The sequence below is a fragment of the Canis aureus genome, chromosome 25 (assembly GCF_053574225.1).
Source record: "Canis aureus isolate CA01 chromosome 25, VMU_Caureus_v.1.0, whole genome shotgun sequence".
Lineage (NCBI taxonomy): Eukaryota > Metazoa > Chordata > Mammalia > Carnivora > Canidae > Canis > Canis aureus.
This window is the reverse complement of record NC_135635.1, coordinates 13,178,723-13,195,807: the sequence shown is the minus strand read 5'-3', so window position 1 is coordinate 13,195,807 and position 17,085 is coordinate 13,178,723. Positions and strand designations below refer to the sequence as shown.

At 36.9% G+C, this 17,085-nt stretch overlaps 1 long non-coding RNA gene across 1 annotated transcript in view; it reads right to left on the bottom strand.

The window, feature by feature from the left end:
* Positions 1 to 2,896: 2,896 nt before the first annotated feature.
* Positions 2,897 to 17,085, bottom strand: part of LOC144296993 (uncharacterized) — a 52,896-nt gene continuing 38,707 nt past the window's right edge. The window contains exons 2-3 of the long non-coding RNA XR_013363981.1: positions 6,770 to 6,958; positions 2,897 to 3,430 (exon numbers count right to left, since the gene is read on the bottom strand). This is a non-coding gene — a long non-coding RNA (uncharacterized LOC144296993). The remainder of the gene's footprint in view (positions 3,431 to 6,769; positions 6,959 to 17,085) is intronic.

Sequence of the window (17,085 nt, the reverse complement as noted above, 5' to 3'; positions counted from 1 at the left end):
CCAGCCAGTTCTGGCACTGTATTTCCAGATTCTTTGTGTGGCTGTGTTAAAGTGACTAAGGCTTGAACACTCTCATCTGCTACTTTAAATGTAACTGAGGAAACGGTAGCTTTTAAAAAATTGTTTTTTTAAAGGTTTTATTTATTTATTCATGAGAGACACACAGAGAGGCAGAGACATAGGCAGAGGGAGAAGCAGGTTTTGTGCTGGAAGCCCGATGTGGGACTTGATCCAGGAACCCCAGGATCGCGTCCTGAGCCAAAGGCAGACGCTCAACCACTGAGCCACCCAGGCGTCCCCCCAAAAATAGTTTGAAATGTGACTTACTTTCCTTTTTATTGCAAAGTACTAATTATTAATTCTTGTATTTATGAATAAGGACCCACTGTGTTATTGGTATGATCAAATGGACATGTATAATGTTATTATAATGGACTAATGATTTTATTTTTCTCTATATTTGATACTCTATGTACAGTATAAGTCAGAACTCATTAAAAAATGAAGAATCAAAAAAATCAGTAAATCAGTATATATACTGATTTAATTTGTAAATCAGTATATATACCTACTGGTTACACATTAGTTTGTGCATAAACAAGATCAGAAAGTCATGATGTAGCAGAAGCATGATTGAATTCAGTCCTGGGTTCCCATCCACACACATCTTATTTTTTATACTGAAAAGAATGGAAATAATACCTGTTTTTTAGTGGTATTTTAAAACAATATAGCTATAAAGTATGGATTATGAAAAGAGCAAATCAAATGTTAAACTTTCCAATAAAGTCATATGCTTTAGCCATCCCAGGTAGCTGATTCTAATTCTCCCTATATTGCATTAGGCACTTTTGAGCTCCAGAGGTGGGAAACTCACACTTCTTATGGAATTCTATTTCTAGAGATACCTATCAGTAAGTTCTTTCCTTTATTGACTCAAAACTGTCTTCTATTTTAAAGCCAACTCTCTTAAAAAGTCAAGAACATCTCCTGGAATTTAAATACACTGTATGATAAATACTTTTCTATTCATAGTGTTGGATTTGGAGAATTGTTATTATTATTAATATAATTTTTGTTTGTTTCAAAGGCAATTATTTCCTCATATGTTTTCCATTGCAGTAATATTTCTCTTCAATATTTGTTGCCAATATGCTTCTAGCAAATAACTGCCTTTACAAATTAACTTTGATGTTACCTAATTAATGAATATGAATGTGTCCAGTTTTCCTATTTCCTTTCAAAGCAAGCACATCTGGTACTCAGAAACATTGCTGCAATCTCACACAAAGAGAGTTAGTTGATGAAACTTCTTGAATATCCCAAGTGCCAATGAAAGCAACTTGGCTTCCTCTGAATACTCTATTTCATGCCCCAAATACTGTGTGAGTGTCTAAAACTGCACATGTCTTTCTGATAGTTTTTTGCTTCCCTGATACTCAGGCCAATCTCAAAGGCATTCCTCTATCTTCTTGGTGCATAAGCTGGATCCCAGGGTATCTTCCAAGCCTGATGTTTTCATGGGACTCAAAGTCAATAGGCCCATCTGCCCCACCGGAAGTAGCTTTGCCATCTGGCTTTAGGAAATTGGGTCATGTCTTACTGGTTTAAAGTGAATTGGTAGTAAATCTTTCCTATATTGCAGAACAAAACACAATCATGAAAAGACTGCTTTTATAAGGTAGAGAGACACATCTTTGGATTGATCCTTAGCTCATTTTACCCACATATGCTGACCAGGAAGTCATCAGTTTAACACCATTTATGAAACGTCTATTATATGCCAGATGTTTCGTATTCATTGTATTCATTATCCTTAATACTCATAAGGACCACATGTAAGTTTTCTTTTCCCACTTAACAGATGTGTTCCTAGTCTTAGAGAGATGAACTGAGATGCCCAGGGATGTACAGCCAGCAGAAGCATGTCTTGGTTCCAAAACTGTGTGGGTCTCACAGCCACACATACCTGCTTTCCATGAACTAATATCAGATTGCGATGACATTCTTCTAGTTTCTATGCTATTCACTTATACTGTGGTCAAAGGAAGTTAGTGGGGTTTATAAATTTGCATTTATTATTTGTAAGATTTTTTTCCCTGAAATAATAAACAAGCTTTGAATTTGAGCAAAGCAAAATAGTACTTGCACTCTAACATTGTCCAAAGCCAGAACAAAAAGAGACAGTCCTTGAAAGGCTTCCATGGGTTTTCTTTTTGTACTTTGTGACTTTGAGCTCTTCCTCAACTGCAAAGATTTGTTTACTTACTTGAAAACAGAACGTTTTAAACCAATTTATCAGTATTTATATGGATAGAAGGGAAACTTAAAACTACCATGCAAATGTGATTAAAAGGAAAAAAATTATTATTATAGTTAAAATTAATCATTTCAAATGATAAGACTCAGAAAAGAATGAAGGCTAAAGTCAGATGTGCCACCATCCAGCTAGGGAAGAAAGGAGTCCAGAAGGAAATTGCTGTTTTGTTTAAAATCATTATTTATTAGAATTTTTGTGAACAGTAGACTCAATGGACACTTAAATCTGACCCTCTAATCTTTGTTGCTGATTGGAGTATAAGAAAACAATTTATTCACAATTTCTAATAGCATTTATTCAGTTGAAAGTATCAAATATGGGATCCCTGGGTGGCGCAGCGGTTTGGCACCTGCCTTTGGCCCAGGGTGCGATTCTGGAGACCCGGGATCGAATCCCACGTTGGGCTCCCGGTGCATGGAGCCTGCTTCTCCCTCTGCCTGTGTCTCTGCCTGTCTCTCTCTCTCTCTGTGACTATCATAAATAAATAAAAATTAAAAAAAACAGTTTAAAAAAAAAGAAAGTATCAAATATACGTTTTAGAACTCTTAGAATATGAATGTGAGAAGTCATTTTTTTTTGTGGCAAATTGTATACAAGAAAAAATATTTTCCATGTGGTCTCTAGGTTTTTTCTATCCCTTTTAAATTCATTCTAGTGTTAAGATATAGAATTTGCATGTGCTTTCAGAATAAATGATATGTTAATATTCAGAGAAGATATATGGGTATATTCAACATAGCAGAATGGCATGAATTAAAGCGATAAAAATAAAGATCAGAAATCACTAATTCCATGCAGGTATTTTCTTTTTACTAGCAAATTTCTACTTTCCAAAATGAACAGACTTCTAAGACTAGAACCTGAGAAATTTTATTTTTCATGGAGATTTTTCATGACACCCTTCCTTCATAGAAATCCTCAGGTCACCCAATCTACTGGCATAGACTTAAGTTTGGTTGGATCTGGCCAAAAGCCAGAGTGGACAGTTATCCAGATTCAGGACTCTGACTGCAAAAAGAAACTAGGAAACAGGGCCCACAGATGGAAAATATAATTCACCTGCAATGGCTACTGATCAATCCTCAGACAGAAGCAGGTTGGAGGTCAGACCTAGAAGATGGGATGGAGATTACAGTTTGTTACAAAGCTGGAGGCTTAAAAAATGGGTTGGATACTATACAGTCACAGTCAGTGGGTTGAGAGAAAGAAAACAAGTGTGAGGGACATATAACAGGATGTGATTCCTATAGTCCTGCTTTGTTTTGTCCTCTTTCACTATATATATCCTCCTCCCTTCGTGTATTTTCAGTTATCATGGATTAAAATAACATCTTTATGTAATGTTTGTTTCATTGACAAAACCCAAAGGTCTTTCAGCCTAAAGTCCAGGCCTCGCTTCATCTTTCATCACTCTTCCCATCTCAACATACCTCTCCAACATCCTCTATGTGCTGAATTTTCCAAGCTCTGTCTTATCTCATGCCTTTTACACATGCTATCCTCCATGTCTAGAATGTACTTATTCCAAATTTCTGCATGCCTAGCTCATTCTCTTCCTCTAGGTCTCAAATTCACTGTTACATTTTTCTGATCATTTTTCCTAATGCAGGTTCTTATCTGATATTCCTTCAGATACTTGTTGCCTCCAAAACAGCTGTTAAAATGTTCAACTGTTGATTTATTCATCCATTTCCTTTTTTCCCTACTGCCTTTGCTACAATATAAGTTCCATGTCTTCATTGTTTACCAAAGTATCTCAACATTTGTTAAATGAATGATCAGTGCTCAAAAGCCTCGATTGTTTGTACCAAGGAATCATTTGAGAAGATGGAACAAGAGAGCTTTCTCTGGTTACAGGCAGTTTCCAAGGAGTTCTGAGTTGACAACAGCCAGGAAGAGGAGCTCCTCCAGGATTCCTTGTTATTCCTGCCTTGTCTCAAAGGAATCTGCTTCCTCCCTTACATGAATTTTACTGACATTCTATCTGCTAATTGTTAAAGAAGAAATGCAACCATTGAACATTTCAAGAACTATGCAGGTCAGAGAAGTTTTATACCAATTGGAACACATTCTCTTGGATCCTCAATAGACTGTTCATTGGTTAAACTGGCCTATTATCTTCACCAGGGCTTGAAGTGGGACCAGAAGAAACAGTCCAGTGGCAAAATGGGCTGCCATCAGATGGCAGCAAAGAGTTATTTCTTCTTGCATGGCTAACTATTAACTTTGTCCCCTTTTAAGAATATTGAAATATGTTTCATTTTCTAGATATATTTTAAGAATTAATGAATTTCCTCATTTGGCATTTATATCTGTTTATTCCAAACACTGCCAGTTTGTAGAATCAATGGGAAAATTCCATTGCCTAAAGGAATCTTTTTAGAAAAGAAAAAATCTTAAAGTTGCAAATTTATTGAATTAAAAAGATAAATTTTTCTTTCTAGAAAATTAATTTTTCTCTAAGAAACTTTGCATAAACATAGACTATATATGAGATACCTGTTATGATATAAATGTTTTATATTTGAAGATGAATTAATTCACTTGACAACAATTTTAGTCAAAGAAAATAAAAGGTACATGTGTTGTATCAAGTGCTTACACTAGTAATATGCTAACACCTGTGCAATTTTATTAATTGTTATGATCATTTTGCTCCCCTGTTAGAACTGAACTACTTAGGAGATAGCATAAAAGCTTGTAACATCCTGAACCTGAATTATCTTTACCAACAGTAGCTATAATAATTTCCTTCCTCATCTAGTCTAGTCACAGAGAACTCACCAAGCCCCAAACACTTCATTCACTTCAGTGCTTTCACCTGTACCAGTCCCAGTTCTGGGAACAATCCACCAGCTCTTTCTACCTGACATCCTGCTTATTTTTCAAGACCCATAGTAAACATAATTTTCTCTGAAAGCTTTCCTCCCTTTCATTTTCCTTTGAGCAAAAAAAGACTCTCCTTTTTTTAGTTTCTATATTATATATAGAATGGCACTTCATTCGATCATTCATCTAATAAGTAATTATTATTTAATTAACCACGAACTACACTTGGTGCCAAGAAATACAATGATCATGTCACTGCTGTCATAAATATTAGCAAGGTAAGGAGACATTATATGAATAACCAGTAGTATGATTAAGGATATGAAGACATATAGGAAAACATGTCTTTTACATATAATAGAGGCATTCTTGGGGTATGACTCTAAAAATGAGAAGTTAGCCAGCCAAAGAGACAAGCATTTCAGGCAGAGGAAAGAGCATACAAAACCCCCCTCAGTTAAAAGATGTTAATTTGAAGAACCACAAGAAGCTCCTTGTCCTAGAGCAGAGAAAGCAAGGTGAAGCAAGGTGAATACCCACATGAGGTGGAGACTTGGCAGGAGCTGGCTTGTGAAGGTTTTTTAAAACCTATTGAGGATACTGGACTACTTAACAGTGAGAAGAAATCATCAGAAAGGGTTTTTTTTTAATTTTTATTTATTCATGAGAGACACAGAGAGAGGCAGAGAGGTAGGTAGAGGGAGAAGCAGGGTCCCTACTGGGAGCCCAATGTACAACTTGATCCTAGGACCCCAGGATCATAACCTGAGCCAAAGGCAGATGCTCAACCACTGGGCCACCAAGGTGCCCCCAGAAGTTTTTAAAAAGAGAAATAAATAGCCATATGTTGTGATTTCAATTACTGTGCAAAATGGAGAATGGATAGAGGAGGAGAACACAGTGCATTTGGGAAAGTGTAGGGAGGTTTTTGTAATAGGTTAGGCAGGAGAGTTTGGTAGATTGGACTAGAGCTGTAACCATGGGGATGGAGAGAAGTGGGTGATTTGAGTGTTATTTAAGAGGCAAAATTGACATGACCTGGTGATTGGCTGTGAGGAGTGAGATTGAAGAAGGAATCAAGGGGTACTTTGAAGTTGCTGTTTGAGCAACCCTGATAGATAATTGCGCTAATTCTAGAAGCAAATGGATTTTTATATTACCAACTAATATTTACAATTAATTGATATTCTATTTTTAATGTGGTCAGGGAGTATAAGAATGAATGTAAGTAAACACTAAATCTAGGATATGGAATTTCTAAAATTCATATTAAAAAGAATTTCTGGGATCACAAAGTAAAAAGAATTATAAGATTTTTTTGCCATGATAATGGATGGACATAATGGACTGGACATATTTGCAGTAATAATAATTTCTGCTGCCATCAACCTCTCTGTGGCTGCTTCTCAAAGGAAGCATTTGCAGCTCCCTCTCTTTATTTTCCTGTTCCTAGTAAGGTTCACACCCTTCTGCATTTTGCATACATAATACCTTAAAGATTAAAAATAGAATCTCCAAGCTGCAGAGATTCTAATTGAACATTTTAATAACTTCTTTTTGTGTGTGTGTTAATCAACTTTCTAAAGTGTGAGCTATTTTTAGCACCAGTTACATTTGTACCTTTGGGTCCAATTCTAATTCTCTTCACATCCCAGACGATCTCTCTGCAGCAGTCTCTTTGAAATCAATCAGTGCTTTCAGGAGAGAAAGTTATGCAGTGAAGGATAGAACTGGGTCATGGCGAGCATTCTTCCTCACATAATGCTGAATTCTTTTACTTCCAGGTGCAGAGACAGGGTTAGATGATTACTATTTAGAGAGCACAAAAGAGGCCATTAGAGTAGACCAAAGAAAGGAAAAAAACAAAACAAAACAAAACAACTTACCTCAGTAAGGTTATTTCAGATTGGCTGCGCCCTTGTTTCCAGAATTTTAACTTCACAAACAGATTAAACTGAGTAAAATTGCTATTAAAAAAATCCTTAGTCTTAAAAATGGCAAGCAGTTTCTCAGGCATCTTCCTCACACCCACATTTCCTATTGACAATCTTGAGAAGGCCGGCAGACAATCTACTGCATGACAGATCATCTACTTCCAGTGACTTTAGAAATTTTCATTAATTTTAAGTTTAATGGGATTTGGAGTGAGAAATGTGTAGTGACTTGCCTACTTTTCTTTTTTAAGGGAAAGAAAGCAAACCTTCCCATCTGAAAGAAGTTTGCAAGATCTTTCATCTTCCCCCCACTGTCTATCTTTTTACTAGCAGTTTGGGTTCTATATCAACTAGAAAAAAAATAAAATCGTTCTTTTGCTATATTCATCTTGATTTTGAATTGATCAGAAGGCTCTTCTCTTGGATTTTTCTTCCCACCCCCATCATTCAAGCAAAGCGAAGCAGGTTAGGTTGGGATAGACAGGAGTCCTGAAGAATCCAGGAGGAGATTCTAACTGCATGTACCAAATTAATTCATTTTAGAAAAACAAGCAGGGGATGCAGAAGCATATTTTTGCCTCATAAAAAAAAAAGTCTATGAGAGGAACATTTGGGAAATGGTATGAAATTTGGAGCTGTGGCTTCTAATTTTTCATAAAGATGTAATTTCTTATTTATCCACCTACCACTGACCCATTGAAACATCTGCTCCTTATTACTTTAAGTGCCTTTCTATTGCCTCTGAAAGAGAGGACACTAAACATTTTGGGAAAAATGTATTTCTGAATGATTTCTTAAGTTACAACATACCAGGAAGAACAGTCTCAAAATAGAAGAAAAAGAAACATAATTTTAATTTCCAAAGTAAATACGTAAATATAAAAATAGAAGCTTTGAGTTGCCTGAGATAAAACTTAAAGGAAGAAAATGTAACGGACTGGAGAGAAAGTAGATGTGGAGTCAACTTCTGATTCTCTCCACTGTACATATCTTCCCCTTACATGGCACAGAAGATAGATAATAAAAGTCCTTTATGGTCTAAGGCAAAGAGGTTGAAATTTGGGAAAGGAAAGATTCTTCCCATGTGGGCACCTGGGAAAGATATGTTGCCTTTATCCCTTTCAAGGCCAAAGTCTGGGTTGGGCTTGTAGAAAGCTTTAAATGGGGTTGACGATTGGAAATTAGGAGTGCACTGTGCTCTATCTCTTATCTGACTTGTTGAGAGGGGAACATCAACACAGAGCACCCCAGTTATAGTGGAGGAAGAATGGAGCAGTGCTGTTCTAGTAGGGAGAGGCTATTACCCATTTCCTCCTGCTCTTCATGAGCCAAGAGCAGTACAGATAAGCATCTGAATGATTTCTAGGTCCCCTTGAAAATGACACAGAGAAGACTGAGAGAGTACAGATGGCTTTGCATGTGCCTTGAAGCTTGGATGAGGAATATGTGGGGTGAGCTACATTGTCCTAGTGAATAGGGAGCAAAACAGGTATCAGTAGTAGATGTCAGAGGGAATGAATATTGGTCATTCTAGAACAATATGGATTATATATCCAGTGAAGATAAACTAGGGAAGAAAGTGGCAATGGATAGATGCTAACTATCCCTTGCAGCCTTAGATGTATGTAAATAACTTTCTCCCCTGGGGAGAAGGGGATTGAAAGAGGGAATAAATATTCTTTAATGAACAGTTATGTTTTAAATTCAGTACAGACTGAGTTTAATGAGAACTTGCAGATTACACTGTGTCCTTAGTAAAAACAAAATGGAGCCTTGAAGGCTAAGTTTAGTTCGGAGAATTAAGGAGAATCAAAAGAAAGTTCAGTTTTTGCATATCTGACTTTTGTCATTCTGAAGATCTTTAGATGACACATAATATTCAGCATGGAGCTTACCTTCTGAGACTGTGTTACTACAATACTCCAAAGGGTGATATTCTTGGCTAAAAATGGCCTATATATTCTGTTTTCTGGCACAAACAATAAATGTGGCAGCTTTGGCCACATTTATTGTTGAAAAACACAGTGGAAAGAGCACCCTCACTGTGGGATTTCTAAGATTAGGAAAACAAGCATTACCTTTAAGAGAAAGAACTTCCCAAAACAAACAAACAAATAAACAAACAAAAACAGATTCTGAGAAACTAATTATTATGAGATAACATTGGCATCCTAAAGGAACACATAGCTACAATAAAATAAGTTGACTCCAGGACATAAAACAATGGATTTTTAAAAAGTGAATAGTGTTGGCAAAACAAATGCAAGACAAAACAAAATAACCACTCCCCCTAAATTGCCATCAATGAATGAATTAAAATATATTTTGCAAAGAGGTAAGGTACCAAATTGGCTCTTGGAAGAAAAGGAACCACTGATATTGGGAATAAACTGGAATAGCACTTAGTGAATACAGAGAAAAGAACAAGGAACTGAACTAATAAGCTAGGAGATAATGGATCTAGAGGATAGGAGAAAATTTAAAAATCAAGATTATTCTTTTTATAAAAAAAGATTGATTTTAGAGAGGGGGAGGGGCTGAGACAGCACCTCAAGCAAACTCCCCACTGAGCATGGAGCCTGATCCCATGACCCTGAGATCATGACCTTAGCCAAAATCAAGAGTCAGAGGCTTAGCTGACTGAGCCACCCAGGTTTTCCAGAATCGGGTTATTCTTAAAGACAAGATACACTGAATACAATAGAACTGATTGTTAGAGGCAAAATTGAAGATAAAAATTCTGACTCTCTTCTTCCCCTCCCCTCCCTTACAAAGGAGATCAAATAATTTTAAAAGTGCCTCATTCTCTTTAGGTATTTGATTTTTTGTGCTATAGATAGCTAGCGTGTAGATTGGTTCTTGTTTCCTCCATCTGAATCCTGAATAACAGCACATGCAGCACCATATGCAGAAAGTGATTATAGTCAATGGACCCTCATGGATGGAAATCTGGGATTGGATATTTGATGAAGTTTGGGTATAAAGGTGGGGAAGAACCAGTTGCCATTAGAAAATGAGGCACTGGGCAGCCCGGTGGCTCAGCGGTTTAGCGCCGCCTTCAGCCCAGGGCCTGATCCTGGAGACTCTGGATCAAGTCCCATGTCGGGCTCCCTGCATGGAGTCTGCTTCTCCCTCTGTCTGCGTCTCTGCCTCTCTTTCTCTCTGTGTCTCTCATGAATAAATAAATGGAATCTTTGAAAAAAAAAAAAAGAAAATGAGGCACTGGATGGTATATAGTGACAAAGTAGCTCTTGAACTTAGCACTTTTGGTCTGGGTGAAGTGTCTTTCTATAGGCAAAGCTTCATGGATAAAGTGGCTACTTTTATAGAAATAATGGATATACTAAAAATCAAGACTTTAAAAGAGTAAATGTTATGGTGTATCAAATATACATAAATAAAATTGTTATTAAGAAAAATAAATTGGAGCACTTGGATGACTCAGTTGGTTAATCGTCTGACTTCTGCTCAGGTCATGATCTCAGAATCCTGGGATGGAGCCTTGAGTTGTTGGACTTCCTGCTCAGCCGGGAGCTTGATTCTCCCTCTCACTTTGCCCCTCTCCACCACTTGAGCTCCAGGTCTCTTTCTCAAATTAATAAATAAAACCTTTCAAAAAAATAAAGAAAAATCAATTTAAAAAAGAAATAGAACTTTTTGGAGAATTAACAAAATCCATGGAATTGATGTTATGAATTCATATTTATAAAGTGATCATAGAGTTTGGGGAGTTACTAAGTGATAAAGTTATAGACTATGAAAAATCACCATTTATGCAGTGTTTTTCAAGAGGAATTTATTGAAGATGCATGTATTTTATTGGACAGTGACAGCCTGGAAAGGATAAGGAATTTATTGCTAATTATATGCAGCAAAAACAAAAACAAGAGGAGTCAAGTCAAAAAGAAAAAAGAAATAGTTCTGGGAAGGGGATTAAGGTTTCCATGAAAGGTCATCCCTGAGTATTATGACTATTAATGAAAATACAGATTTAGCTTTTGTGACAGCCTATCTTCTTGTGTCTGTTTCCTATTGACTACAATTCTTTCAACACAAAGCATGGCTTCTTTTCCCTTCAGTTTCTCCAAATGGTACCAAAAAAAAAGTGTTGGTCTTTAATTCCTTGACAATTAGTTATTAATGAAATAAAAGAAACTGGGCTCTTGCTGCCAACTTACTAAAAGAGGTTTTTACTCAATCATAGTAAGAGAAATCCTATAAATGTTGCCATAATTACTAGTTGATTACAGAGTAGCAGAATCATTAAATTTAAAATAAGTTTTTGTGTATCAACAAATTGTGCAGCATTTGTCAGCACCGCTCAGAGGCAGAGCCTTAACCATACCTCCCTGAGCTATTTTGTAGCTTGCTGAGGGAAACGAACAAACAAACAAAAAACCCACCCAAAACAGTTTGCAATAGGGCATGTGATATGTGCTTAGTATTGAAATACTAGCTTAAAATACTGTGTTTGAAATTCGAACAAATGGTGAAGTAGATTGTTAACCTCCGAATGATGTTTTTTTTTTTTTTTGAGACAGAGAGAGAGAGAGGAGGTAGGGAATGAAGGGGAGGGGAGAGAAGGGTTGAGGGAGAGGGAAAAAGAATCTTAAGCAGCCTCTATACCCAGAACAGAGCCCAACTTGAGGCTCAGTCTCATAACCCTGACACCAAGATCTGAGCTGAAATAAAGTCAGATGCTCAACTGACTGAGCCACCCAGGTGCCCCCAGAATGAAAATATTGAGGTTGAAAAGTCCATATCCTGGTGATTTACAAATTAAAAGATGAAGCTCTTTAACTTTGAAGCCCTGGAAAGGGGCGTTATGATCTGTGAACTATCTTAAGAGCTATGCTATAAACAGTATAGTTGATATTTATTAAAATATTTCTAGTGAAGCAGCAATTCAAATGGGAGAATTTTTTTTCTCTCTTTCATTAGCCTGATTCAAATGTCTGAGAAACAGAATCTCCTTTGTCTCCTAAACTGTAGTGAAACCACTATCTCAGGGAATTGGCATTTCCTTTCCTTTGCATAACATGCTCAGCAAACTGTACCAGTTAACTACCAATTGGTAAATTGGTATTACTATATTTGTGACATCTGTAATTTTGATTTTGTTTTGTGAGTCAACTGGTTTAATAAAGTCACAAATGTGAGAACCTAAAAATAATTGCATGTGCAGGATTTATGCATGTCTCTGTCTTTCTTCCAGGGCTTATTCAAGGGGCTCAGGGACAAAATGGCCATGCTGGCACTTATGTATAGGCTTTCTCTCACCAACACTAATTCGGCTAACAGTACTGTTAAATGTCCCACCTGTCAAAACAGAAACCAATCCTGTACATAAATATGCTGGCTTACACCAAAAAACACTGGGAGCAGGTTAATTACTCTGAGCCACATCATAGTGATTTATTCTCTCTGGAATAGACCCTTATCTATGGAATTACTGAATAACTCATTCACAGTTGGAGGATTCCTTATAATGTTGTTTCTAAACAACAGACTTGTTTTTTAACCAGAAAAGTGAGACAATGTCCTGATGCCTGAGGAATTTCCTGGTTGTACTATGTCTCCTGTTACCCCAAAGAAGATACCCTTTTAGAGTAATGAAAGAACATTCTGAAGACTCAATGTCAGCACTTTCTGGAAGACAGTACCTTGTGAGGTTAAGAGGCTCTTTTGGAGAATGCATTATATGATCTTAAGCAGTGATTCATGCCCTAATTGGCCTGAATTATAAGGAGCATCATTATTTTAAGTACTATTGAGAAAGAAAATAAATGTTACCAAGTAAATTATGATCCGCAATCATTGTAACATGAGGCCAATGTCAAAGACATAAAAATCTACAACAGAACAAAAAAGACTTAAAATAGAAGATGTATAGTAAATGTTGCTCCCTCCCCCACCCCCACATAGCCATAATATAAAGTTGAGGAACCAAGGAGCAGAAATGAAAGTAATACTCTAACCTACGGTAGCAATATCACCTTCAAAAAAAAATCTCTGCCATTTTTTTAAACCTGTTCTGACAATATAATTATGTGGACTTGATAAAACTTTATTTCAAGGTTATTCAAGGGAAGGGACCTAAGCAGACCAATTCAAAGGTTTATCTCTTTCAAGTTCCATTTACAGAAAAGTATGGTTAGATAATAAAGAAAAGACTTTCTGATTAGAGATCATTAGACTTCTGACAGTCGACTGACAGTTAAATGGTGGATGAGTGAGTATTTTTCCAGAACAGATCTTAGGCTTATTAAAGTTCATCAGGCAAGTATGCAATGGTGCCTAAGTAATTTCATTAGAAATGCCAATTTCTTTTTCTCAGAAGGAAGTTAGGAAATACATACCCCAGACCAGGTTCAGGGCAATATTTTAAGTTACTTAAGGAACAAATGCTTCTACAGGGGACATAGTAATGGTTGCATTTTAGGCTCTTCTTGCAACAACCAAAGCAAAATAAAACTAATCACTATCAACTGGGGTGAGATTAGAGTAACTGTGTTCTTCAGTGATTTATCTAATTACCAGTGGGAAATAGGGCTAGTATTTTACAATGGGAACAAAGAGGAATGTGTCTGGGGTCAAATGATCTCTGCACTGTCTTCAATACTGACTAATCTAGCAGTAAAAGTTAATGGAAGACCAATTGAGTATTCAGGCAAGACCATGAAAGAGCCAGATATCTTTGAGGAATGGTCTTGGATCTACCTACAGGTCAAAGAAATAAACCAACAAAAGTAGCAAGCTAAGGGTTGCATGAAAGCAAGACCATGTGGCACAGATCTCATGACTACTAATAGAAATACATAATTTCTTTTTGTTTATGTTAGGTATATATCTAACCTACTAATTACTTTTTCTCCTTTTCCCTTCTGTCATTTTCTAATAGAAGATGTGTCATTGATGTCATTTTTTAATTGAAGTGTTAGATTTATGCATAAGAGAACAATCTCAGCTGCTGTAGTAATAGAGTCCAAAATAGAGTGCCTTAAAAGTTATTTCTCTCTCATATTTTAATTTGGGTTGTGGTCTAAGGCTGGATGATAGTTTGAGCCATTGCCAGGGATTAGAACTCCTTTCATTGCCTATTGTCCCATTCCTAAATGCTGTCCCTACCCATCATGCCAAAAATAGCTCAACTTTACTTCCATATTCAGCCTGGAGGAAAGAGGAATGAAACAATAATGGGACAACATGTTTAAGATGGCATTTGGGCTGAACAGAAGAGGAATGAGTATTACCTACAGTGAATATAATCTCTGATGACTCCGATTCTACCCTCTTGGAGAGAAGGTAAACACGTTCATATCTGTATGGCAATGGATAGTTTAGGTTGCCATTGTTATTGGAAGTTTAAGTACAAGGAGAAATGTGTGTATAAATGTTACTTTTCAAAAGGATTGGATGTGGTGAATATAGTGAAATGGCACTCATGTTCACTCCAGCTTTCTCCCAATGTGGCCTCCTATACTGCAAAAGTCTGAAAACAAAAACTCCATTTTAAAAACTCCTTTGAACTAAAAGAATATGTGACCTCCAAACCAGCTCTGCAAGAAATTTTAAGGGGGACTCTTAAAATTCCCCTTTAAGAAGAAGTTCAGTGGAACAGTCCACAAAAACAAGGACTGAATAGATATCATGATGACACTAAACTCATATCTCTCAATAGTAACTCTGAATGTGAACGGGCTTAATGACCCCATCAAAAGGCGCAGGGTTTCAGACTGGATAAAAAAGCAGGACCCATCTATTTGCTGTCTACAAGAGACTCATTTTAGACAGAAGGACACCTACAGCCTGAAAATAAAAGGTTGGAGAACCATTTACCTTTCGAATGGTCCTCAAAAGAAAGCAGGGGTAGCCATCCTTATATCAGATAAACTAAAATTTACCCCAAAGACTGTAGTGAGAGATGAAGAGGGACACTATATCATACTTAAAGGATCTATTCAACAAGAGGACTTAACAACCCTCAATATATATGCCCCGAATGTGGGAGCTGCCAAATATATAAATCAATTATTAACCAAAGTGAAGAAATACTTAGATAATAATACACTTATACTTGGTGACTTCAATCTAGCTCTTTCTATACTCGATAGGTCTTCTAAGCACAACATCTCCAAAGAAACGAGAGCTTTAAATGATACACTGGACCAGATGGATTTCACAGATATCTACAGAACTTTACATCCAAACTCAACTGAATGCACATTCTTCTCAAGTGCACATGGAACTTTCTCCAGAATAGACCACATATTGGGTCACAAATCGGGTCTGAACCGATACCAAAAGATTGGGATTGTCCCCTGCATATTCTCAGACCATAATGCCTTGAAATTAGAACTAAATCACAACAAGAAGTTTGGAAGGACCTCAAACACGTGGAGGTTAAGGACCATCCTGCTAAAAGATGAAAGGGTCAACCAGGAAATTAAGGAAGAATTAAAAAGATTCATGGAAACTAATGAGAATGAAGATACAACCGTTCAAAATCTTTGGGATGCAGCAAAAGCAGTCCTAAGGGGGAAATACATCGCAATACAAGCATCCATTCAAAAACTGGAAAGAACTCAAATACAAAAGCTAACCTTACACATAAAGGAGCTAGAGAAAAAACAGCAAATAGATCCTACACCCAAGAGAAGAAGGGAGTTAATAAAGATTCGAGCAGAACTCAACGAAATCGAGACCAGAAGAACTGTGGAACAGATCAACAGAACCAGGAGTTGGTTCTTTGAAAGAATTAATAAGATAGATAAATCATTAGCCAGCCTTATTAAAAAGAAGAGAGAGAAGACTCAAATTAATAAAATCATGAATGAGAAAGGAGAGATCACTACCAACACCAAGGAAATACAAACGATTTTAAAAACATATTATGAACAGCTATACGCCAATAAATTAGGCAATCTAGGAGAAATGGATGCATTCCTAGAAAGCCACAAACTACCAAAACTGGAACAGGAAGAAATAGAAAACCTTAACAGGCCAATAACCAGGGAGGAAATTGAAGCAGTCATCAAAAACCTCCCAAGACACAAGAGTCCAGGGCCAGATGGCTTCCCAGGGGAATTTTATCAAACGTTTAAAGAAGAAACCATACCTATTCTCCTAAAGCTGTTTGGAAAGATAGAAAGAGATGGAGTACTTCCAAATTCGTTCTATGAGGCCAGCATCATCTTAATTCCAAAACCAGACAAAGACCCCACCGAAAAGGAGAATTACAGACCAATATCCCTGATGAACATGGATGCAAAAATTCTCAACAAGATACTAGCCAATAGGATCCAACAGTACATTAAGAAAATTATTCACCATGACCAATTAGGATTTATCCCTGGGACACAAGGCTGGTTCAACACCCGTAAAACAATCAATGTGATTCATCATATCAGCATGAGAAAAACCAAGAACCATATGATCCTCTCATTAGATGCAGAGAAAGCATTTGACAAAATACAGCATCCATTCCTGATCAAAACTCTTCAGAGTGTAGAGATAGAGGGAACATTCCTCGACATCTTAAAAGCCATCTATGAAAAACCCACAGCAAATATCATTCTCAATGGGGAAGCACTGGGAGCCTTTCCCCTAAGATCAGGAACAAGACAGGGATGTCCACTCTCACCACTGCTATTCAACATAGTACTGGAAGTCCTAGCCTCAGCAATCAGACAACAAAAAGACATTAAAGGCATTCGAATTGGCAAAGAAGAAGTCAAACTCTCCCTCTTCGCCGATGACATGATACTCTACATAGAAAACCCAAAAGTCTCCACCCCAAGATTGCTACAACTCATACAGCAATTCGGTAGCGTGGCAGGATACAAAATCAATGCCCAGAAATCAGTGGCATTTCTATACAGTAACAATGAGACTGAAGAAAGAGAAATTAAGGAGTCAATCCCATTTACAATTGCACCCAAAAGCATAAGATACCTAGGAATAAACCTAACCAAAGATGTAAAGGATCTATACCCTCAAAAC